Source organism: Ochotona princeps, chromosome 4 (assembly GCF_030435755.1).
Source record: "Ochotona princeps isolate mOchPri1 chromosome 4, mOchPri1.hap1, whole genome shotgun sequence".
NCBI classification, from domain to species: domain Eukaryota; kingdom Metazoa; phylum Chordata; class Mammalia; order Lagomorpha; family Ochotonidae; genus Ochotona; species Ochotona princeps.
Genome location: NC_080835.1, coordinates 23,952,026 through 23,977,112, shown reverse-complemented (window position 1 = coordinate 23,977,112; position 25,087 = coordinate 23,952,026). Strand labels below are relative to the sequence as shown.

General features: G+C 42.7%; 1 protein-coding gene across 4 annotated transcripts in view; it reads left to right on the top strand.

The window, feature by feature from the left end:
- PRR5L (proline rich 5 like) overlaps positions 1-25,087 on the top strand; it is a 172,098-nt gene that overhangs the window by 54,672 nt on the left and 92,339 nt on the right. For 2 of the 4 annotated variants that reach the window (XM_058663161.1, XM_058663160.1), the window contains exon 2: positions 4,203-4,364. The exons of the other annotated variants lie outside the window; for them this stretch is intronic. The gene's annotated coding sequence lies outside the window, so the exon portion shown is untranslated. The remainder of the gene's footprint in view (positions 1-4,202; positions 4,365-25,087) is intronic. 4 annotated transcript variants of the gene reach the window in all.

Below are 25,087 nucleotides of genomic sequence, written 5' to 3'. Positions count from 1 at the left end.
GAGAGGAACAAATGGTCATTACTCTGAAGTCCCTTCATTAAACTGGAGATTTATGTTCCAGTTTCCCCAGCAATAGAAGTTAACCTGACATACGGTGAACAACCTGAGCACACTTACAAAGCTGCAGACCTTCACCTTTCCCTGGCTTCTCTGCCCACATTTCATTTCTGGTAGGGTTCACCTTTCCTGGAAAGTACACAAATTTGAAATACAAAGCATCTTAGCATTGCTATCTTCACTGTCTTGCCCAAGCAGTGAACAGAGGGTGAGGAATACAGATATACAGGGAAGCCAGAGAGCAAGCAGGTACTGGGGAGGCTAAGAGTCGGAATGCCAGAGTGATGAAGCACGTGACCAAGAGAGTGAGCCTCTCTCTACCATGGACCTTTATAGGGGCTGGTGAAGGGAGTGGTTGACAACAATGCAATACTGTCCCCTCTTAGGGTCCAGGTGATGATAAGTGAGTGTCACAGGTGAGCAGGAGAGAACACCTCAGTGGTGGTCGGGAAGTGGCTTGCAAGCTCATGACCCCGAGCTAGCAGCCTACCCCACAACAAAAAGTTTTGAGACAATGAGGCACAAGTGATTCATATAAAATTAAATGTATCCTCTTCCCTCAGCCTAACTCCGACCTTTTTCCAAGGTAAATCTTGTCCTGTAGGTGGAAAACCTTACCTGGCTATGTTGGCATTGGGGTAGCTGTGGAGGACATTGTGGGAGGTGTGAAGAGTCAAGGACCAGAAAAGGGATGGCAAGGGGAAAACCTCAGGCACCCATGCTGGGAACCATCCTACTGAATGTATTAGGACAAGGTTTGCCCTTAGAAATGCACTCCTTTCCCTGAAAGCTTTATGCTTCCACGGGGGCCCGACAACACATGGAGCCTATGGCAACAGCAGCTTGAAGAGCTTGCTTGGCATGGTGAGAGCTCCTCCTTACAGACTAACACTTGGATCCTCCTGAGAACTTGGGGGATGTCTCCTTCTATCCAGTTTCTTGTGAAGGAATAAAAATATGGGTATGTATAACAACATGGTTCATAATGTCAGAAACCCCGGAATAATATACGTGTCCATCCATGGAGAAATCTCAGAATCCACCGGGCCATTCATCTTATGAAATACTAGATAGTTTTTAAAATAAAGTTAGCTCTATACCAACAGTGATTCAAAAGGTGTCCATGGTATGTCTTAACTGAAAAACTTAGAGTGTAATGTATATTTCAGCAAGGGGCAAACATTTGTTTTTCCTTTCTCTTTATAATTATTTTTCTTAAATAAGTTTGCTTTTTTTTTTAATTTGCTTATTTGTCACATAAAGTGATAGAGAGTAGGGGTGGGAGAGAGACAGAGTCTTCCATATGCTGGTCCACTCCCCAAAAAGCCACAACAATTGGGGTTGGGCCAGGTCAAGGGTAGGAACCGCAGCTGGGTTTCCCATGTGAGTGGCAGACGCCCAAGCATGTCAACCATCTTCTGCCTTCCCAGGCAGAATCTGCATTAGCAGGAAGCTGGATGGGACGTGCGGTAGATGGGATTGTAACCAGCACTCCAGTATGGAATGGTTGCCGTACTGCAACTCAGGGCCCAAACATTTTCAGTGAAAAGACAAACTGTAAATATTTTGCACTTTGTGTAGTGTACATTTTTGGTCACAACTGCTCATCTCTAATACTTGTGGAGGGCAAAAGCAGCTATTGACAACACATGAGAGAGGAGTTGTGGCTGTGTTCCAATGACTCTGTGTTTACAAGCGCAGTCAGTGATTGAGGCTTTGCCTGCAAGCTATTTTGCTGACACTTGGCTTAGTGTTTGAGAGTTTTTGCAAAGAACCTTTGTATATGTGCCTATGTTTGATAAAAGTGTATCCTACGCTATTCACATGGGTTTCCTTGGAAGCAGGATGGGGCAGGGAGCAGGGTGGTTGCTCATTTCAGCTTTCTTTGACTTGAAGTGGAACATGCACATTGCTTTTGTAATTGCCTTTTCCAACTTCTAAAATGATGTCATTAAGCACTGGGAATTCCTAGTTATACAGAATTAGCCTTGCATGTGGAGAGAGGGCAGTTTGAACTTTATTGAAGCAAAGTTTTAACTTTGCTTGACTGGGCCCGGCAGTGTAGCCTAGCGGTTAAAGTCCTCGCCTTGAATGCCCCGGGATCCCATATGGGCTCTGGTTCTAATCCCGGCAGCTCCACTTCCCATCCAGCTCCCTGCTTGTGGCCTGGGATAGCAGTCGAGGACGGCCCAAAGCTTTGGGACCCTGCACCCATGTGGGAGACCCGGAAGAGGTTCCTGGTTCCCAGCATCAGATCAGCGCACACCGGCCCGTTGCGGCTCACTTGCGGAGTGAATCATCAGATGGAAGATCTTCCTCTCTGTCTCTCCTCCTCTCTGTATATCTGACTTTGTAATAAAATAAATAAAATCTTTTAAAAAAAAACTTCGCTTGCCCATAAGCTCCAAGGCTAACTGCAGTAAAAGCTGTCTTGGTTGGAGATAACGGATGAAAGTATGATTTTCCGATTAGCAGAAGGGGCAATCCTACTAGTCAAGCCATGTCTAGGGTTGTCTTTTGATTCTGGGGTGCTGAAGTGGACAGCAGAAGAGACGGCAAAAGCTAGAGGTGCTTTCAACGCCTAGAGTGCTGTGAATAGAATTAGAGAGTGCTTAGCTTGTGCAGGTGAAGCACATGTTGGGGATGCCAAAACTGCCTTCAAGTATTGGAGAGGAGAGAGGAGCTACTTCCCCAAGCTCCATGTCGTACCCTGAGCCACTGCCATCCATGACCTCTTGTCAAGGAGAGAATTGTCTAGCCAATAGCCTGTCAGAGGGGAGGAACTATTTCCATGGCCTTGATTCCAAAATATTCCAGTAGCAGCTGGTCTCTGCAGAATCTTGGAATTAAAAAAAAAATCCTGTGGTGGATCAGAGGCTGAACTTTGGGGCAGAGTGCCCTGGGTTTGCAGACCTCATAGTATTTGAGTTTTCTTGTTGCTTCAGCAAATGAGATAATAGTAAAAATACCATCACGGATGGTTGTGGTAATGATAAATAGTTCATCAGGCTATTTTTCTTAAAGATTTATTTATTTATTCTTTGAAAGACAGAGTGGCAAAGAGAAAGAAAGAGATCCCTCATTCACTGGTTCACTCCCAGAGTGACCTAGCAGGCACTGAGCCAGGCTGATGCCAGGACCCAGGACCTCCATCTGGGTCTCTCATATAAATGACAGGGTCCATGTACCTGGACCAATTTTTACTACCTTTCTAGGCACTGGACGCAGAGTAGCCAGGTTCAAACCAGTACAAAGGTATGGGATGCTAGCGTTGCAGCAGTGGCTTAACCTGATGTGCCGTATCACCAGCCCCTCATTAGGTTATTATGAAATCCACCATGGGGGGAGGGCACGGAGAGGGGAGGGGGTAACATCAGAGCCTATGAAACATTGTTATAAAATGAAATGCAATAAAAATACATATATTATTTTTAAAAAATATGTATAGAACCCTGTTGTATATAAACTAAAATTGAAATGTCAATGAAGTAGTCACAGGATGTGGTTAACAAATTGCATTTTTTTTAACATACTGGTGACTTAATACTATGTCAATTAACTCCATAACGTTATAAATTGTTGTTATGTTGGGGCTTTTAAATGATCAGGATGATACTCTGCCGGCTCTACCTTCAGACCAGAGAAGGTCTCGCCAACAAGCCGATGAACTTATCTGGGCAATAAGATGCTGGACTCTATGCTTGGTATATGCTTTCAATGAAAGAATCTCAACTGAACTTGAACTGTGGTTATGCAAAAGGGGGGAAGGTGTGGGGAGGTGTGAGGGAAATCCAAGTACCTATAAAACTGTGTCACATAATGCAATATAATTAAAAAAAAAAAGAAAATCAAATGAGTTGGTATATATGTAGCATTTCCTGTAACACCTCACACACTCTACATAGTGCTTTCTGACTGTCTTAGTTTGTATTTGACATGGTTCTTATTAATGTGTTTGTCACTATAGCGACTGCCACATGCCACTGTTAGAATATACACACAGCTGTGCTGTCCCTGTAACCTCACATTCTGCCTGTGGTCTTCTATGACAAACCAAGCAGATGGCTGGGCTGCATGATTCTTGGAATCTTAATTTTCTCATCTGTAAAATAGATTTCAGCTCACTTTTTGTACCCATGTGACAGGCCAGATGACACACAAAGACTCCGTGACTATTCACCTGGAGAGTGAACTGCAGGATCCTAACTGAAGGTGACACCACACCCAAAGCCTGGAGTTCCTGCCTCAGCTGTCTCCCCACGCCCCCTCCTCCAGCTCACTTCATCCTACCTCCTCTGACTACACTGGTGAGCACGTCCGTCTGCTTTGCCCATTTGTGCTGGTCACTCCATGCTAGTCTGCTTTGCATGGTAAATGAATCATTTCCCAAGTATGCGTCACAGGCACCACTCAAAGGAAGACCTCAGCTGGGCTTTTGTCTCATGGATTTTTTTGTGTGTGTCAACAGCTACTAAAAAGAGGCCAGTGAAAAACAAATGGATGTTCAGTACAAGCAAAGTGCAGTTATTCTGCCTTCATGTTGAATTTATATTTAATATCACAATGCCCTATAAAGTAGATATTAGTATTCCTGCTTCACAGGGGAGAAAAGGGATTCAGCAAGCACAATAGCTGAAAGCATCCCAGCCCAAGAAAACTTCAAAAAGCTCCTGAAAATAGAATCAAAAGAACATTCGGTGCAAAAAAAATTGAAATCCATGGAAAATATTTTTGTATGCATTTTTCATGAACTTCTTGAAAACTCCTCCATGTAGGAAATGCAAAAAAATTTTTTTTTTCTTGCACCAAAAGAAGGTTCACTATCATTCTCTTCCCTACAAACTTTCGTAAGTCTTTGCATATCGGAAGAGGCCAAGTCTCCGCTGTTCTTTCGGTACCAAGTGGAGGACCAGGCACACAGTAGAGTCATGGTAAACAGGAAGCTTTCCTCTTGGATGAACTGGAGAGGTTAAAAGTTCTTTCCAAAAGCATTTCAGTTAAAGTGTCAAAAATACTCTTTATGAACTTGCACTTGTCCCTTTGTGATGACTGTTTACCAAACAGGCTGATAACTCACCTGGAAATGAACCAGGCTCAGTGAGGGAGGAGAAACAGGAGGCCCCCGGAGGACCGGGGTTTCCTGTGGGGAAGTCCAGAGGCCCGGTGCAGCTTCCTTCTGGCCGATTGTTCTTGGGAAGAAAGGCAAGAGGCCCTCCGCTCCTTCTCTGGAATTTGGTGGTACCCCTCTTAGCAAGCAAGAGAAATGAGTTCTCCCCACATCCCCTCCCTGGCTCGTTGGAGGTGCTCCTTCCTCCTGTGGGAGTAGAGGGTCTGTTAGTACTTGCTAGGAGAGGGAGGTGTTTTGGGTTGCCATTTCCCGATTTGCCTCTTGGATGCCTAGGACACACTGCTCAGCTTGTCACTGGTTCCTTCTGTTTAGATTGTCCTTTGTTGATGCCTATTATGTATGAAGATCCCATAATGGTAGGGCTCATGTGTAACTTGAGCACCCCTAAGACCTCCAAGTTTTTGGGCTTACTCTTTTGTAACCAGGAAAAACATCTGCCCAGATGTGCACATCTCCCTGAAGCATCTAGCAAAGGGCAGACCAGCATCACCTGTGTGATGAACTGGATGCTATCAACCGCTCCATCCCCTCAGCGCTGCGGCTGCTTCCAGCTCTTCACACCATTTAGCCACCCTCTGCCAAGGACTTCATTGGGTTCTCTCTGTGTTCTATGTCCCAGGATTACAGCACGGAGCCCACACATTCACTTCTCACACCTTGATTCTGACTAGTTGGGCTCAAATCCCAGCTGGGCCTTTTACAATCTGTGTTGTTGAGTAAGCTCCCTGGCTTCTCTGTGCCTCAGTGTCCCCACCTATAACCTGAAAATAGTAAACGGTACTGTTCGGTCGGGTTTCTATGGACACTAAATGCCTCACATGTGGAAGATGCTTAGAACTGTCTGGTACAAAGTAAGCATCAGGTGACCAGTTACTGCGCAACACACGTTGAATGTCTCTGCCTTTCACCTGGCTAGATTCGTGTTCCGGGGGTGTGTGTTCACTCTGATGCTCTCTTCTGTGATTCCTGGGTCTCTATGGCATATCCACGGCCCACACTTAAAAGGGAAAAATGGAAAATTTCTTGTTGCTTTGTTATAAACACTTCTACACCAATCCTCTCCTCCTCTGCTGCCCCACCAATGAAGCAATATATGCTGTTGTAAATGTGTTCAGGATACAGAAGTGGCTATGGCCTGTGATTTGTGTAATAATAATAATAATAATAATAATAAATGTTTATTTAACTTACACACAAAGATGAATCACCCACAGCTTTCAGAGAATTCAACATCTAACAGGAGAGAGAATACATACATGCAATTAGCCTTTTGGCAGATAAATGCTATGTCACAATTAATCATTGTTAAAATAAAATGGAATACAGAAGCCCCCAGTTGATGTTCTTCTGTGAGGGAGAGATAGGACATCATATCAAACAGCAGGACTGTCTATCCAACTGCCTGTCAGAGCTAACATGCAGGACAAAGCTGAAACAGCTCCTGGGATCCAGCCAAGCTGTGTACCCTCTCTCAGCTCGTTCTGCAGCCTTCCCCTTGTAGTCACTAGGACTCCATGCTTCCAATTGCTGATGTAAAAAATATTGGACTCATGAAGCAAATTAATCTGCCTGTGGCACTGGCATCCCCTGTGGGCACTGGTTTATGTCCCCACGGCCACATTTCTGATCAAGCTCCTTGCTTTACTAAAGCAATGAAGTCCTTGGGCCCCTGGACCCATGTGGGAGACCCTGAAGAAACTCCTGGTGCTGAATCAGCCCAGCTCTGGCCATTGCAACCATTTAGGGAGTGAATCAGCAGATGAAAGATCACTCTGTCTTCTCTCTGTGGATCTGCCTTTTTAGAAAATTTTCTTTTCCAGTCCAGCTGTGTGCCCCAGGAGAGCAAGGTCTGCCTGTGAGGAGCCAGGCTGCATCGCTCCCCTTCCACTTCTTCCACCCATGTACAAAATGCTGTCGAGAGCCTGAATTGTTACAGTGGCTTCCCCAGGGGTGTCCCTGATTCCATCTGAACCACTGCATATCCAGTCTCAACATGGCAGCCTAAGGATTTTTAATGTCATTCCTTTGCTTGTAATATTCCAGTGGCACCCATTTCACTGACAGTAACTACAGAGGCCCTCAAGACCCCTAGAGCCTAGTCACTTGTAAATCTGGAACCTCATTTCTGTCTACTGTCCTCCTCCGTTGATGGGTAATCCTGTTACCCACTGAGGACTTCCCTACCCCAGGCCTTTGCCTTTGTTCTCTGTCTGGAGCACTCTTCCTCTGGAATTCAAAAAATGTCTAAGTCTCAAACACTTTCTGGAAGCATTACTCTATTAAAAAGAATTAATTCCCCCTCATCAACAAAACTCCCCCTTGTATTTAATCTGCTTGTTCTCCATAATGTTAATCACTTTCTGATAAGCACACCATTAACTTATTTCACTTTCTTTCTGTCTTCCCTACAAGAATAGAGATTCCCTTAAGACTGGGCTTTTACTTACTGTGTTTGCTACAGTCTCTTTTTTTGCCTGGAATTCTATCTGGAGTGTGGGTTGAATTCAGTTGAAGGAATGAGTGTCTCTAATGCCAAACAGAGTGTTTAAAAAGACCACAGGGAGAGAAAATCTATTATGGCATCTTCATCAAATGCTAACAGTAGATCTACATGGTCTTAGTTTCTGTTTTGCTTTGAGGAATATACATATTTTACAATCACATATAACTATAAAAATGTTATAAAAACATAGCCAAGATGATGCAGACGTCAGGAGACACTATGTAAATGTGTGGGCTCGATGCGCTTTTCTCCTCCTTCACATGCTCTTTTCCTTCCTTGCTTTCCTACTTTAAGGACTTGCTCTCCTGGCCTGTCTGCCTTCCTGCAGGCATTGCCCTTGCAAATGCAACAAATTCTGGGGGACCAGTGACTAAGAGATGGATGACGTTTGGGAGGGGCACAGATGCTAAGTAAGGCTTCTTAGAAGAGTTACTGGAATTAAGCTTCTAAGAAGTACATTTGCTTTTTCACCAATCAGCTTTTCAAAGTTGAAGTATAACATGCACAAGACAAATTCAGATCAAAACTGTATACAGATTACTAAGTCACTATGATGTGACTAACTGGTGTGACCACCATTGTTGGTTATCAAAGAGAACATTATCAGCATCTCACACCTCTCCCAATCTGATTCTCCTCTCTCTCCCAAAGATAACCCATAATCTTCTAACATCCATATATTCAATATTGCCTATTTAAAAAAATTTATTTATTTTCATTTTATTTGAAAGGCATTGACACAGAAATCTGTCCCTCTGCTGGTTCACTTTCCACATACTGCTAATAGCCATGCTGAGTCAACCTGAAGTCAGGAGCCCAGAGTTTAATTTGAGTCTGTCACTGTGCCTTTTTAATAAATACATAAATATTTTTTAAAAAGGTTAAGTTTTCAAAATTTGTTAAAAGCATGTTTCATCTTTTCAATTTTGTCACTCCTTTACAGATGAAAAACTGACCCTGGGAGCATTCAATAATTTGTCTATGGAAGTGGTTGATGATGGTACCGAATCTCAGGGTCAGAAGCGAGAATTCTGAACCCACAATGTCTCCCTGTTCTTTGCAGTCAATTCTGAGGGTGATGCTACAGTCCTTGGCACCAGGTTCAACAATGGGGCTCATAGAGCCATTCCTTGATATGATGGACATTGATTCTAGGATCTCCAATGGATACAATAATCCACAAGTGCTCAAGTCCCTTACAGAAAATGTTATAATTTCATGTAACCCAAGCACATCCTTTCATATACTCATTTTTTTAATCCTCTATAGGTTACTTAAGGTGCATAACATAATGTTGGTGTAAATCATCACAAAACCTTCACTATTTGAGGAATAGCAACAAGAAAAAAAAATCTGAAGATGTCCAGCACAGGAAAAGCTTTTTCCCAGGTGTTTTTGGTCAAAGCTGTTTGCATCCACAGATGAGAATCCTGTGGATAGAGTGCTGACAGTCCATCCCTAAGGCTCTTCTTTTGCCAGGAGATCAGGTTTAGGAAGAAAAAACCCTTGTATCAGCTTTCTCAACCTCAACACTATTTTTGGACATTTGCAGCAGGAATGTTTACCGGTCTGTCCTGCCCAGCATCTAATGTGCACTAGTACCTGCAGTTTACTGGATAATATTTGCATGCTCGCCCCTACTCTCTGCCCGCATTAGTAGCACTTAAAAATGTCCTCAGATACTGTCACATGTCTCTGGTGGAGTAGATGTGGAAGGAAAATATCACTCATGGTTTGGAATCTGTCTTACTTTGATATATTTACAATAAACTTCTTCATTGGATGAGCCAAAGAAAACCATAAAATCATAAAGTTTGAAGCTATTAAGTCACCCATTGGTTAATTGGTGGTTAATGTTTTCCAAATAATCTTGAGAAAGACAATGTGTTCATTCATGGAGCAAATGTGAATTGTTTATGTCCTATGAGCCAGGAGCTATAGAGGTCTTTATGGAGATGGGAGAAGATGAGATGGGTTCTAAAGGGCTTGCACTCAAGCTCAATCATGCTGTAAAAATGAGTGACTGCTCTAGAATCCCACAGGGAAGGGGAGAAGCAAGAGAAGACGCAGCATCAACAGTTGCAGTGTCTCGTCGTGGAAGTCACCCTAGGGATTGAGAGACTAAGGCATGATTTCACAGTCAGGTGCACCTGTGTCTAAATCCTACTTTATTGTGACTTGGTCAAATTTAGTATCCTCAGTTTCCCTCTGCGTAAAGTGGAGATCATAACAATAGTTATCTATGGTTATTTTAAAAACTAAAACACTTGAAAAAAATCTTAGCCAAGTGCCTAGGACCTACTGAAGCTTCTCCAGAAATGTTTTTGTTGATGCTATTTTGTGGTTAATAGCAAAATCATGCTCTGGGCAAAAGCACATCCACTGTCATCATAGAGTCGAGTTAGTCCTTGGGGAAGATATTTTAGCATTGGTTATCTGATCATTCCTTATTCATAGCTTGTTGCTTGTGTCTGTGGCTGCTTTTGAGGTATCATAAATTTTGCTAAGCCTATTATGTCTTATATGCACAAGAGTGAGAGGAACATGTTGGTTAAAAGAGAAGTTGGCTCATAATGAAAGTAGATGCCATTTTTTAAACTGAAAGTGGAACAATGCAGAACGTGCCTTTGAGGGGAAGCATTGGGTGGTGGGGTGATGATTCACAGACAGTGTTTGGTATTGAGTTTGCCTTGTAGTAAGCACTCAATATACATCTTCCATGATGATGATGATGATGATGATGGCAATGATTATGCAGACCAAAGGGAGTCATAGGGTGTGTGAGGAATGTCAAGCTTATGCGTGAGATGATACAGCCAAAAGCAAGGAAAAGTGAAGAGCAAATCAGGAAACAATTCCAACTATTACATCCAGAGCACTACATCAATTTCAAACACTTTATGCAAATTCAAGAGATTGCAGATGCATGGTTTGGAGGCCATGGTCCTAAGCTATGTATGGCCTATGCATTCAAGATTTGCTTGGGTCTGTTTCTCATGAAAATAAATCTCAGGTGATCCTAAACCCTGAGATATGTATGGAGATCACTGGAAGAGGGGTATCTTCTGCCTCAATGGATTTCCAAAGTGATAGATTTTAAAACAGGATTTCTAATACAGGGATACTCTACAGAAGCAAGGAAAAACAGAAATGTCTGAGCACTAACTCACACTTTTCTTGGGTGTTAGTGGAGATGTAGACTGCAAACTTAGCATTTTTTTGCTCACCTTTGATTTACAAACACAAGGGCACTTCAAAATACTTGTGGGAAAAGCAATTAAAAGGTTAATTTGGGCCCGGCGCAGTAGCCTAGCAGCTAAAGTCCTTGCCTTGAATGCACTGGGATCCCATATGGGTGCTGGTTCTAATTCCCAACTGCTCCACTTCCTATCCAGCTTCCCTGCTTGTGGCTTGGAAAAGCAGTCGAGGCTAGCCCAAAGCCTTGGGACCCTGCTCCCATGTGGGAGACCTGGAGGAGGTTCCTGGCTCCTGGCTTCGGATCGGCACAGCACTGGCCATTGTGGTCACTTTGGGAGTGAATCATTGGACAGAAGATCTTTCTCTCTCTCCTCCTCTCTGTATATATCTGACTTTGCAATAAAAAATAAGTAAGTCTTTTTTTAATAAAGGTAAATCTATCTTGGCTAAAAAAATTTCAAATTCATGCATATTCATATATTCATAATATTTCATATTATGAAAAAACTGTACATGGATTTCAGAAGAGTTTTGCACCCAAATAGACATCTTTTATTTCAACCCCCCTCCACACACACTTTCAAATATCCTCCTATTACATTAACAACAGCTCACGTTTCCTGAGCACAGAATATGTTCTAAGCATTCTGAATGGACATTTCACCAACACTCTAGAAGCAAGGCAGTGTGATTTCTCCTATTTCTAGATGGGGGAACTGAGAAAGAACTTGCATAAGGAGCCAATGAGTCAAATGTAGAAGCAAGACTCGAATGAAGTAGACCAAGTCAAAGGCGGCAAAGTCCCTGCTTTAAACTTTGAAATTTACAGAGGGTCTTTTTTGAGATTTATTTTATTGTTATTTGAATCACAGATTTATAGAGAGAAGGAAGGAAAGAGAGAGAGGGAGAGAGAGCGATCTTCCATTCACTGGCTCACTGTTCAAACGGTGGCAGCAGTGGGCAGAGCTGAGCCAATTTGAAGCCAGGAACTTCCTCTATGTCTTTCACATGAATGCAGTGGCCCAAGGATCTGAGCCATCCTCTTGCTGCTTTCCAGAGCCGTATGCAGGGAGCTGGATCGGAAGCGGAGCAGCAGGACTCCAACTAGCACCCATGTGGGATGCTGGCACTATCAGATGGAGGATTAACCAACTGAGCCACAGTGCCAGCCCACCGAAAAGACCATTTAACACCTGACTTATTTTTTAGTATAAATGCTTCTGGAATATTATGACTCTCACTGTTGGGGAAGCATGATCACTGACATTAAGGAGAGTCACTAGCAAGTAGTGCTATTTGATTTAGTAACAAACCCATCATTGATCCTTGAGTGGGTGGTTTCTGTAAAGCACTGGGATGGCAGCCAGACATCAGGGGCTAGAGGGAGTCAATGGAGGTGAGAGAGGGCAGGCTTCCAGTGCATCCATCACTTCTAAGAGTCTGTTAATAAGTAAGACAGCAACAGAACTACAGCTACAAGAAGCAGTCAGCCATAGGAAGTTTTTGTTTCCCTCTCTCTGGGGTGACAAATACACGCAGGAAGTAATAAAAGCTGGTGGAGAAGAAGGTTACGCTGTTGCAAAGGGAGGAAAGGTGTTTCTAACAAGCATCTGAGGTGAGAAGGTGCTCAGAGACTGTTGCAAGAATTTGCCCTCTGGCTGCAATTGGAGACACTGTGGGCATCACTTGTTACTAATTCTTGATAAATTGATAATTGAATTTTCAGCTGTCAATATCTGGATTTTCAGTAACCTGGACGTGTGTTGTCTGTAGATAACATTCTTGGGGCATGAATGACTCATTGTCTTTTTTTTTTCTGGCTGTATTTTTTTGTCTTTATTATTATTTCCCATAATATGGTTCTGTAAGTATATGGATTTCTCCACCTGCCCTTCCTCCCTCTGCGTTCTCCACCTGCCAACCATTTCCCCCATATTATACACTAACAAAGTCCTTTGGCAGCAGTCACAGGTCCAACATTCTGCTCTGTAAGTGTATCACGGCACTGTAGTATAGGTAGTGATGGGAAAATCAACTATCATATTATCAGGGTATATTTCATAGGGACTCTTCTTTGAATTCAGGAGTAGAGATGCATACAGCAACGTTTCTTCACTTCCCAGTTGCTAGTCTCCATTACTCAGTTCATTTATGAGAAGTTATGTATATACATGTTTACCTCTAGAACTACTTGTCTTGCATTTTGCATGACTGTTGCCTTCTATTTGAGAGAATATATACTTGTCCTTTTGGGATTGGCTTGTTTCACTTTTCTTAATGGTCTCCATCTGGGTCCATTGTGATGCAAATGGTACAATTTTAATGTTTTTGGTGGTTGAGTAATAATCCATGAAGTAGATATATCACATTTTCTTTTTTTTTAAGATTATGTTTTTTAAAGATTTATTTATTATTATTGGAAATCCGGATATACAGAGAGGAGGAAGTACATAGAGGAAGATCTTTTGGCACTTGATTCACTCCCCAAGCAGCCGCAATAGCTGGTGATGCGCCAATCCGAAGCCAGGAGCCCAGCGACTCTTCTGGGTCTCCCATGTGGGTACAAGGTCCCAATGTTTTGGGCTGTCCTCAACTGCTTTCCCAGGCTACAATCAGGAAGGTGGATGGGAAGCGGGGCTGCCAGGATTAGTACTGGCATCCATATGAGATCCAGGCGTGTGCAAGTAGAGGACCTCAGCTGCTAGGCTACCGTGCCGGGTCTATTTCACAGTTTCTTTATCTATTCCCTTTCTGGTAGGCATTTGGGTGCTTCCATGTCTTTGCTATTGTGGATTGTGCTGCTATGTAAGACTGCATATCACTTTCTTATATGTAGAATTCGCTTCCTTTGTTTGTGTTACTGAGAATGGGATAGCTGAGCCATATGGGACATCAATTTTCAGTTGCCTTAGCACTGTTCAAACTGACTTCCATAGTGGCTGCACTAGTCTACATTTTTCCCAACAGTGGGAACATCTATTTTATTCTTATTCTCATCATCATCATCATCATCATCATCATCATCATCATTTAATGATACAATTCCACAGCCCCTGGGATTTCCCTTATCTACTCCCTATGTTCCCTCCCCTCTGAGTTCCCCTATATTATTACTGAAGTATAGTTCTTCATACACAGTCATATGTCCATCATTGCGGGCATGGACAATGGCAGAGAGTCCAGAATCCTATGGTCAAGATATAGTAAACAGTTTCATTGTAAGTCCATCGTTGTCTGGAAGTAGAGATGCACACTGCATTGTATCCTCACATCTGGCTATGATAGTCTCCATTACACAGTTACTGTACATCCCCTAAAATGAAGTCACAATACAAAATCAACAATAGGAAGAAAAATAGAAACTTACAATGTCATGAATTTAAATAACATGCTACTGGAAATTATAGTCTTCATTACAGTTACTGTATATCCCCTTAAATGAAAAGTCACAATATAAAATCAACAATAGAAAGAAAAATAGAAATTAAGAACACCATGAAGTTAAATGACATGTTACTGAATGACTAATGTGTCACCGAAGAAATAAAAAAGAAATTAAAGAACCTTCTTGAAGAAAATAATGCTACCATATGATCTATGAGTCAGTGAAGAATTTAATGAGGAAAAAAGTGTTTTGAAGAGATGAAAATAAATTAAAAAAAAAACACCGAAATCCATGAGATATAGTTTCTGCTGATTTGTTTTTAAGATTTATTTGTTTTTATTGCAAAGTCAGATATACAGAGAGAGGGAGAGACAGAGAGAAAGATCTTCCGTTTCATGATTCACTCCCCAAGTGAGCACAAAGGCCGGTACTGCGCTGATCTGAAGACAGGTGCCAGGAACTCTTCTGGGTCTGCCACGCAGGTGCAGGGTCCCAGGCTTTGAGCTGTCCTTTACTGCTTTCTCAGGCCACAAGCAGGGAGCTGGATGGGAAGTGGGGCCTCCGGAATTAGAACCGGCGACCATATGGGATCCCGGCGCATTCAAGGCAAGGACTTTAGCCGCTAGGCCACCGTGCTGGGCCCATCCACTGATTTTTGTTGGTGAGATATGTCTTTTGTATGCAACAAATAGATGTTTTTTTTTTCAATCCAGTCTATAAACTATGATGTTTGATTGATGAGTTTAAGCCATTTACATTCAGGGTTTAATATGTATGGGTGGTACCTTGGTCCTGTCGTTTTAGCAATGGGTTGTTAATTGATTTAATCTCCTGTTGTTATTTTCCTGGGATGCTTTTCACATTTGCCTTTGGTTTTGTTTGCTGCTATTCCTCTTCTCTGTCAAGAGAACATCTTTAAGTATCTTTTGTAGGGCAGGTTTGGAAGAGGCAAATTCTTTTAGCTTTTCTTTACTGTGGAAGAATTTCATTTCATTTTCAAAGACAAATGAAAGCTTTGCTGGGTACGTTATCCTGAGCTGACAAGTTTTTGCTTTTAGAATCTGGAATATGTTGCTCCATTTTCTTCTGGCCTGTAGAGTTTCCTGTGAGAGGTCTCCGGTGAATTTAACTGGCATTCCTTTATATGTCAATTGATTTTTTTTTCATGTGCACATTTCAGGATTTTTTCCTTATGTTCAGTTGCAGAGCGCTTTATTATCATGTGTTGTGGTGAAGATCGCTTTTGATCAACCCTGTTGGGAGTTCTGTCCCTTCCTGGATATTGTTTCCCAATTCATTCTCTAGATTACAAAAATTTTCCCTTATTATTTCATTGAATACAACTATAATCCCAATTTCTCTTTCTGCACCTTCTGGGACTCCCTTAACTCTTATATTTGGCCTTTTATTAGAGTCTTTCAATTCTTGAATACTTTTTTTAGCTTGACCCAGCTCTGCTTTTAGCTTTTTGTTTGTTTCCTCCTGGTGACAGGAAATATCTTCAAATTCTGACATTCTTTCTTTTGCCTCCTTCATTCTATTTTGGAGACTCTCCACTGTACTTTTAATTTACTGCACTATATTCTTCATTTCTGATGTATCAGCCTTCATTTGATTTATTTCCTGCGTAACATGTTCCTTAAATTCCTTGAATTCCTGTATTGCGTGTTTCTCATTGTTGATCAGAAGCTTTATAACGAGTCTTCTGAATTCTGTGTCCCCCATTTTCTCGATGTCTTCCTCAGTTAACTCTGAGGTTAGCACAAGGTTTTGTTCCTTTGCAGGGGGAGTCTTCAGTAATATTCATCGTGCCTTTGCTCTTTTGCTCTTGATTATTGTACTTCTGGTTAGCAGAGTCTTCTCCCTGGGGCTGTGTCAGCCACAGGTCTATAGTTCGATTTTACTTATTGTGGTTCGTGCACGGCTCTTTGTGTGCAGTCACTTGTGCCACTCCATCCAGCGAGTTCCAGGTCTGGGTTCCTATGCTAAATTTCTGCCCTGGTCTCTGTAGCCCCAGCTCCTGGCTCCCACTCTCCACCTCCTGTGATACCATGCTGAGATTGCTCTGTTGTCTGTACAACCTTTCCCCCACTTTCTGTTAGAGCAGTTCCCAGGATTAGGGAGATACCAGGTGTCCTATATTACTAGATTGTTGGTGGTGCTGATTTTGCCAGAACCTGTTGGTCGTTAGGTCTGAGAGCCACATGGACCTATTTTGACCCGTACAATGCCGTAGTGAGTATTATTTTCCCTGTGGGACCAGTGCAATGCACTGAGCTCAGTGAGTTTGATCCTAGCTCAGCTCATGTGCAGTTCACTGTTGTCCCTGCAGCTTTAAAGTTTTTCCACACTGTATGAAAATGGCACCATTACTAGAATTCTTGATCTGCTGGCCAATCAGGTCAGAGGGCTACCCAGACCTATCTTGGGTGGAACCTGTAGGATGCCACATTGTTGTAGCACTGAACCAGAAATGAGTTCACTCCCAGCCCTGTGCATGTGCTATACTGTCCATAGCCTTTGCATCCCTATGCAAAATGGCACCTGATTTGGCTACAGAGGGAAGATCAGGCTGTGAAATCCACCCTGTTTCCCCTCCACCTGTCTGTGACTTGCCTCTCTGTCTCTGCTCTTGCTCAAATCAAACAGACCAGCAGGACAAGCAGTTCTTTGTCAGGGTTCACCTCCTGAGCTCCTGGTGAATGCCTCTTCCCACCTTGTTGCTGGTGGAGTTCTGGCTGCAGGTGCAGTTCAGATTGCCACTTGCTGAGTGTCACTGGGATGTCAGTCACTGCAACATCACAGAATTGTATCTTCTGCTTTCCTGTGTCTGTCAGTTTCCAAGTGCCCCGCTGCTGTTGTTTTGTCCTCTCCTATTTCCTGGAATGTATCTTCTCTGCTTTACACTGGCTAATGTTTCTCCATTTGTTTAAACAGGTTCTTACCCTATTCCGCCATCTTGATTCTCTGGGAAAATCTATTAACAACACTTTCTGGCATGGATGTGGGGGGAAAAGGAGTCCATTAACTCATTATTAGAAGAACTACTTGTGCTCCAGGACCATTGCTGCGCAGCTGTGTGACTGGGGCCACTAAACCAGTCCATATCTAAAGCCTGATTCCTCCTCTGCAAGTGAACAGCTCTGAAGAAGTGAGTTTGGGTCACGGGGTCCTGGGCACTTGCTGTAGTATCAACTTCTTGTGTGGGTAGAAGGATGCTCTACGATTTTAGGTGCAGGATCGGTACCTTGATTGGGAGATTTATGTCTTAGAGTAGGAAGTAAGTCATAGTTATTTCCTTCTGTACTAGAGAAAGAACTGGCATGACCAGAGCCAGCATGATGCTTATAAATGTGCATAACCATCACTGAAGTAGAATCATTGATTAACTTAGTTCTAATGGCATAATTCTAACAGGACAATAATTTTATATCCTGCTGCTAGTCATAGGCACAACCACATCTCAAGAACATCCTGAAACATTGGTAGCTTGTTGCTAGAGAATCACACGCTATTGTCCTTTGAACACATAAGTCCATTTATTATTAGTGGTATTTCTGGTCTCCCTAGGTGCCAAGAGCACAGGAAGGATGTAACAGTGTACTTCTGTTGCCAACCACCAGTTGCTAGCAACATTGAAAAGAAAAAAAAAGTTCTGAAAATTGTCCTCTAACCATCAGAATTTTAAAGTTCAACTTCTGAAATGCTTAGAGTACCAACTATGGGCAAGGTGCTAAAGGGGAAAATGGGGACTATGCATATCAGTTTTGCTGATCAAAGCTATAGCCACAATAAAAGACAATGCAGGAAACTATGACAGCAATCTGATTATGTGGTATGGAGCCTTTGGAACAGAGGAGATGCAACACATCAGCTCGTGTGTCTGTGTGGATATTTAGTCACTGTGCAATATCAGGCTGAATAAGTTTAGAAGGTTTCATGATGGGCAACCAGAACATAACCCTGCATCAATCATGTTTTAATTGTGTTTTGTAAAGACTGTTACTCAAGATCACTTAGACTTGTTAGCTCAAAAACACCTATACACACACCCTGGACTTAATATGTCTATGATGTTCATGGATTGCCCTACAGTATTCATTTTTAAAGATTTTTTATCTGAAATGTAGAATTAGAGAACTTCTATCTACTGGTTCAGTTCCTAAATGGCCTCAATCGTTAGGGCCAGGTTGAAACTAGGAACCTGGAGTTTTATAAGCATCTCCTATGTGGGTAACAGGGACTCAAGCACTTGGGCCAGCTCCCACCGGTTTCCTAGGCACACTAGCAGGGAGCTGGATCAGATGTGTAGCAGCCTGTTCTTGAACTGGTGCCCATAGGGAATGCCAGCACAAGAGGAGGCAGCTTAACCCATAATGCACTGCAATGCTGACCCTAGCTCTCATTTAAAAAATTATTTATTTGAAAGAATGACACAGATTTAGAGACATACAGCCATGACTGGGACAGGCTGAAGCCGAGTAAAGAATTTTACCCAGGTGTCCCACATGGGTGGTAGGAACCATTTGGGTCATACTGTTACATTGAGGTGTATTAGTAGGAGGCTAGATTAAACCTAGCTTGAACTGGCACTGCAATATGGGAAAATGGTATTGCAAGTAGTGGTTTAACCCACCATGCCACAGTACTGACCTCTACTCCACTGATTTGATTCCAGACACAGGTAAAACTTGACTATAGCAGTTATAACACATGGTTATGGAAACCTGCAATTGCCATCAGAAACTGTGGTCACATAGGGCTTGTGCTCAGAAAAGCAAGGGATTGCTTTCATTCTCTGCTATGGCTTGGGATTCCTTTGCATTGATGCTCACAAATCATATAGCTGGTCTGACTGGCTTGAGATTCTTTCATGAGTCTATAACTTCAAAACTGTTATTAAAGACATTAATATTATTAGTTACCTTTTCCATTTTCATACTCCTAGCAGTATGGAAGTACAGTAGATTTTTCCAGAGGCCACATGATGTTGGCTTCTTAACAGCTTGCATGTAGAAGCAGATAGGAGAAATGTAGCTGTCTCTTCTTCCATATACATAAAAAAGATGTGCAAAAATGGAAAACATGCAATTCTTCTCACTATAGCATAAGCAACATATTTTTATGAGTGTTAACTATATTTTCAATAAGCAATAGATATGTTGCTTATGCTATCATGAAGTAGGTTTTAAGATTATTTTTAAGACATTAATAAATAAGCTAGAATTCAGAAAAGCAAAGCTCTAGACTTCATAATAACTTTCAGGAGAACACAAGGAGGGTGAGCATTTGGCACAGCAGCTCAGAGGATGCTTGGGACACCCACATGCCTTAGCAGTGCACCTATTTGAGTCCTGACTTTGTGTCTGAATCCAATTTCCTGCTAAAGCACACCCCAGGAGGGAATGCAATCAAAAGATACAATATTTGCTGTTGTTCTATAAGTAGACAAATTAAGGTTTTAAAGACTAGTTTTAGAAACCTAGGCCAAAAAATAATGTTTTATATTACCCTCAAACTTGTGCAGCATTTCTCAAAGTGTGACCCAACACACCCTTTTGTCAGTTTGTGTTTTTCTCATGTGGGGGTTCCAAGGAGGCAGAGTCTGGGTTATCTGTAGCTCTTGGTTTCCCAATTGACAAAACCGGCAGCCTACTTCCCAAGGTGCTGATAAAGAGAATTTGGGCATGAGCAGAGTGGGACAAAGTAGCCTCTGAGGTCCCTTACACTTTTGGTATGCAAGCAGAGGACAGAGTCTTTTCCCTTACCAAGTCCAAAATCAGGGGGTTGAGATGAAAATAACTGGGTGCATGAAAGGGAAAGAAGAAGGCAAAGATGTTCCTGCAGCACCACAGCAGTAGAACCATCACTGGAATTCCCTGTCTCACCCAGAACAGGGCCACCAGCACAAGGCCAGAGAGAATCTGCTCCAAGTGGTGCAGGCAAGAAAGGACACTTCTGCCAGAGTGGGTGGGACGGGAGCTGGAATCATATGTTCTCATTCCTGTGACTCTGACTCATGACCCGGGCGCTCCCTTCCCCTTTTTTTTGGGTCCCATTTCTCCACCTTCAGCACGAACATGCTGATGTGACTTTCCCCCTCTGGTCGTTCAAAAACCCATCTTGCAAATGAATGCTAGGTGCCTGGCTGCTGATAGTTTAATGCATCACCCTTGGTAAAGAACCGAGGAATCCCCAAATCAAGACTAAGGCTAAATAATCTCCCAAAAAAGCAGAACATGTTAGACACTAGCTAAGTGGATTGAACATTTTAGGAAAAGGACATTTTTCTCCCGCAGCTCAACCACACCTGCTGTTCTGGAGGCATAGCCTGCCTTCCTCACTCCAGTGATCTCTCCTTCTTTATGCCCAAGTGCTCTTCCTTTTTCCACAAATGCTTTATGGCTTCTCTGTTACATCTCAGACATTGCTTAGGTATTGGGGTTCAAAGGTGACTAATGTGGTGGTTGTTAATCTCATGGTTTGTGAGTGGAATCAGACAGGCAAGTGATCTTTTTAACATGACCCAGGCAACTGCTGTAAGGGAAAGACATACCAAGGTTCTGCTGCCAGTCTAGGCATCAGGTGGGGAAGGGGAGGGATAGTCCTTCTTCCTGGCTCCTGGAGAGACTTTGGATATTACTAAGGGGGAGGAAGAGAGCAAAGTGCTCCTGGCCCAGACAGGTTGGGAAATGTGCCCAAGGTCTGTGGGGATGTTGCTGCATCAGGTCTGAAACCTGACTTGGTTCCACAGTGTGCACCCTTGTCCTGTTTGCAGAACTGCTGTTACTTGAACTATAAGCTGTACGGTGTGACCAGGCATAGTGTGAGGAGGGAAGGTATAAGAGGGTGGCTGGGAGTGAGGCTGTGGCCAAGACTACCCACAGCATTGCTTTCCTCATTCTGGAAAACAAAGAAGGGCAGCAAAGGAGAAAAACAAAGCCTGATTCTTTACACACTTTTTGTTTATATGCATGTCACAGGTAATACTTTTTTAAAGAGTTATTTATTTTTATAAGAAAGTCAGATATACAGAGAAAAGGAGAGACAGAGAGAAACATCTTCCATCCACGGGTTCACTCCCCAAGTTTTCTGCAACAGCCAGACCTGAGCCAATCTGAAACCAGGAGCCAGGAGCTTCTTTCAGGTCTCCCACGTGGTTGCAGGATCTCAAAGTTTTGGGCCATCCTCTACTGGTTTCCCTGGTCACAAGCAGGGAGCTGGAAGGGAAGTGGAGCAGCTGGGATATGAACCAGCATCCACATGGGATACCAGCACATGTAAAGCAAGAACTTTAGCCATTAAGCTACTGTGCCAGACTCTGTCACAAATATTTTAACACTGACTCATGGAGAATGTACTGTATGCAGGGACAGACACCATTTCCCGCCCTCTCGGTGCCCACACCGTCCTCTGCTGAGTAGCTAGGGACACACTAACTATGCTAAGCAGACTCCTCTGCCAAGAACTCAATGCCAGTTCTGCAGGAGCTTTGGCTGCAGCTGTCCATTACTTCCTTACAAGCCCTCCAGTCCCTTCTGCTACCAAATGACCTTAGTGACATTACTTCTTTCCTTGCTTCTGTTCCTTTCCTGAGAGGTAGCAGCGAGCAGAACCCCACCCCACCAGCTTGCTTCCTGCAAAGAGGGGAAGGAAGGGGCCCAGCTACGTGGCCAGTAGAATAAGCAGCACTTGAACCATCTCTGTCATGCTCACTTGACAAACAGATTTGGCCCGTTTTCCTGTCTGTTCTCACTTGCTGGATCCTAGCAGAGGTGTCTCTCTCACAGAAGCAGCTGGGCCCAGGGAGAAACATGCCACCCCTCCTCCCAAGAATGAGCAGAAACAATCAGCTATTAATTTCCAGAGTGGAGACCAGGAACCCATCCAACCAGGAAATCCAAATGAAACAGCAATTAAGTCATTTGGGCTCCTAGTTCTGTTTTATCTTCCAGGACTTCAGACAGCTCTGCTTTCCCCTTAAAGAACTTGACAGAGTTCTTTCCTCTACATGATGCACCTGCATGTTTTTGCTAAGCAGTTTTCTGCCTCGCTTCAAATCCTGACCCCACCACTTAATTTGAGATAGAGTCACCTAGTCTTTACTCTCCCTTCCCTCATCTGTAGTATAAATAGTAATCACACCTGTGTCTTAGGATGGTCATGGAGAATAAGTTTAGTGAAGTTTTCAGTATAGTTCCTGGCACTTAGAATGCTTAATAATGTATAGTTGGCTTGATGATCAGGCACCCCAAAACAGGGCTCATATGACAGTGGCAATTTTGATTGTACTAGTTACTCCCTGGTCAAAGCTAAGCAAGTTAGTGTGGGCAGAGTATAAGCCAGCTCCTAGAGGTGTGGCGAGAACCAGTCCACACCGAGTTGCAGTTCATGGGGTGTGGAAGTGTTTAGCTCCTATGACTCTGAGTCCTGGCTCTTCTGGTTGCTAGAGGTGTGAAGTCAGGCAAGTTCAAGTCTCCAAATCCCAATTGTTTCCTTCCTCCTCTCCATCTCCCTCTATTTTTTCCCCCTCTAATGAGTATTTACTGAGTGGCTGATCCTTATAATGAGGTTCTTACATGGGGTAGGAGAGAGATGGTTCAAGGTTACTCATTTTGTTTCTGCAGTGGGAGGTATTTATACTGCTCTGTAAATTGGAGATACTATTCAGCAAACTAGTCATGCAGGAAATTAAAGAGCAGAGAGTAGCCGGTAGACTCAATGAAGCTCTCCCCTTGATCTTACAGTGTTAGGCCCCAGTCAAAACACATGTGACTGACAGGAGACTTGTCTAGGGCAGCATTTTGTCAACTGTGTTTTGTAGACTACGACTTCCTTAAGCGGTTGCTAGCATTCCATGAAAAGGAATAAAGCTATAAATGCTTATTTTCTGTTGACCACGTCCAAGTTTCTTTTTTTGTTTGTTTTGTAAATTTCTCAACTTACAGGTAATATTTGTATGCATTATGGGGCACAGGACAATACTTCAATGCCTCTATACTGTGTGTAGCGACCAAGGCAGGGTAATAGGCATTTTCATCTCTTCTGACAGTGGACAGTTACTTATTTTTTAAAAATTGTTTTAAAAAATATGTTATTTCTGGGCCCAATGTGATGGCTCAGTGGCTAAAATCCTCACCTTGCACATGCCAGGATCCTGTATAGATCCAGATTGTGTCCTGGCTGCTCCACTTCCCATCCAGCTCCCTGCCTGCGGCCTGGGAAAGCAGTAGAGGACGGCCCAAAGCCTTGGGGCCCTGTACCCATGTGGGAACCCCAGAAGAGGTTCCTACAGAACTACCTCCAGGTAATACTGGAGAATGAGCAAGGAGTCCTTTTGGAAAGGTGGCCATGTAGTTGACTATCTTGGCTCACCTTGACCAAGTCAAATACTCAGGTGCTCCCAGATATCGCTGCTCCCAGGATACCAGGCAGATGTACTCTGGCTATTTTCTGCTCCTGGAGAATTCTCAGTATTTCCTGTGTGTAGTGGAAAACCTCCCTGCAGTCAGCGGTTTAGATGAGAAAATTTATCTGCTGCCAACTGCACTGCAACTTGTCCTTCCTAAATTGGAAGGTCAAGATGACTAAAGTTGGGAAGGAAAATAAAACAGGAAATAAAAACCTGTGATTTGTGGCTATTTCCACCTCTGATAAACTGTATGACTTCAGGAAAGACTAATTCATTTTTTTCAACCTCCATTTCTTCATCTGTGAAATGGGGATAATAATAGCAGTCATTTAATAGTGTCTATGGAGTAAGAGAAATTCTACTTGTAAAGGATTTCATTCTGCGTCAGCACATTGTGTGTCTGTAATTAATGTTAGTTGTAAATGTTATTACAGAGTTCATATCTGGGAAAGGAGAAAGTAAAAAGGAAAGGGAGAGAGGCCAATGCAGTGCTTGGGGTATTCTATGAATTCCATTTTGCAAACTAGTGTTTAGGCTAAAGTAACAAATAAATGCATTTCTTACTAATCATTTCTCTTTCTCTTTAGAAATAATTTATGAATGCAATTTTAGGCTGTGAGCACTAGAAACCAGCACCATTGATTATATATTGATGAGTACCTTAGTTTATACATTAGTCTGGAGAATTTAGTTAGCATGAGTTAATCCCCCAAAGATGACTTTGTATGGACTGCACCTCATGTATGTGTGTTTCTGGAACATTGGACTGGTGGTAAGAGGGCTATGTGGTGACCTTCGACTCGTACAGAAAGCACCAGGGTTGCCTTGAGGGATTTGGGATTAGAGCCCTTGACCGCAACCTAGATGAAGGGTCCTGGCCAGGACTCCCTCACAGTAGAGATGAGAACGTCTTCTGTCTCCTTCTTTCTCCACTTCCCTCTTGCTTCTTTCCTCTCCCATCAACAGGAATTAGTAGACACAAACATCCTTTTATTCATTCCAGTTGGCCTTGTATATGTCCCATGCTGCCAGTATCCCATTCAATAGTCATATTACATTTGTGAGATTACATTTCATTTTTATTATATGTTTTTGAAGAGAGGGTGCATGTGTGAAAATTGTATTTTATATTCAAGAGGACCTTGTCTATAATCTTGAACCACTCACTGAAGCCTTCCTTGTATTTAACAGCAAGCAGTGATATGATATACATCAGCATGTGAAGGAAGGCTAAGACAGACAAGGGCAATTTAGAAAAGCTCATTGGATAGATGCAACTACCAAGAAAAGATAACTTTCTTTTTTGTTAAAAAAATTGGAATCTATGCAGAGCTTTTCATAATCTACATTTTCCTGTACATTCTAAAGACCCATTATATGCAAGGACTTCAAAGAGTTTTTAAA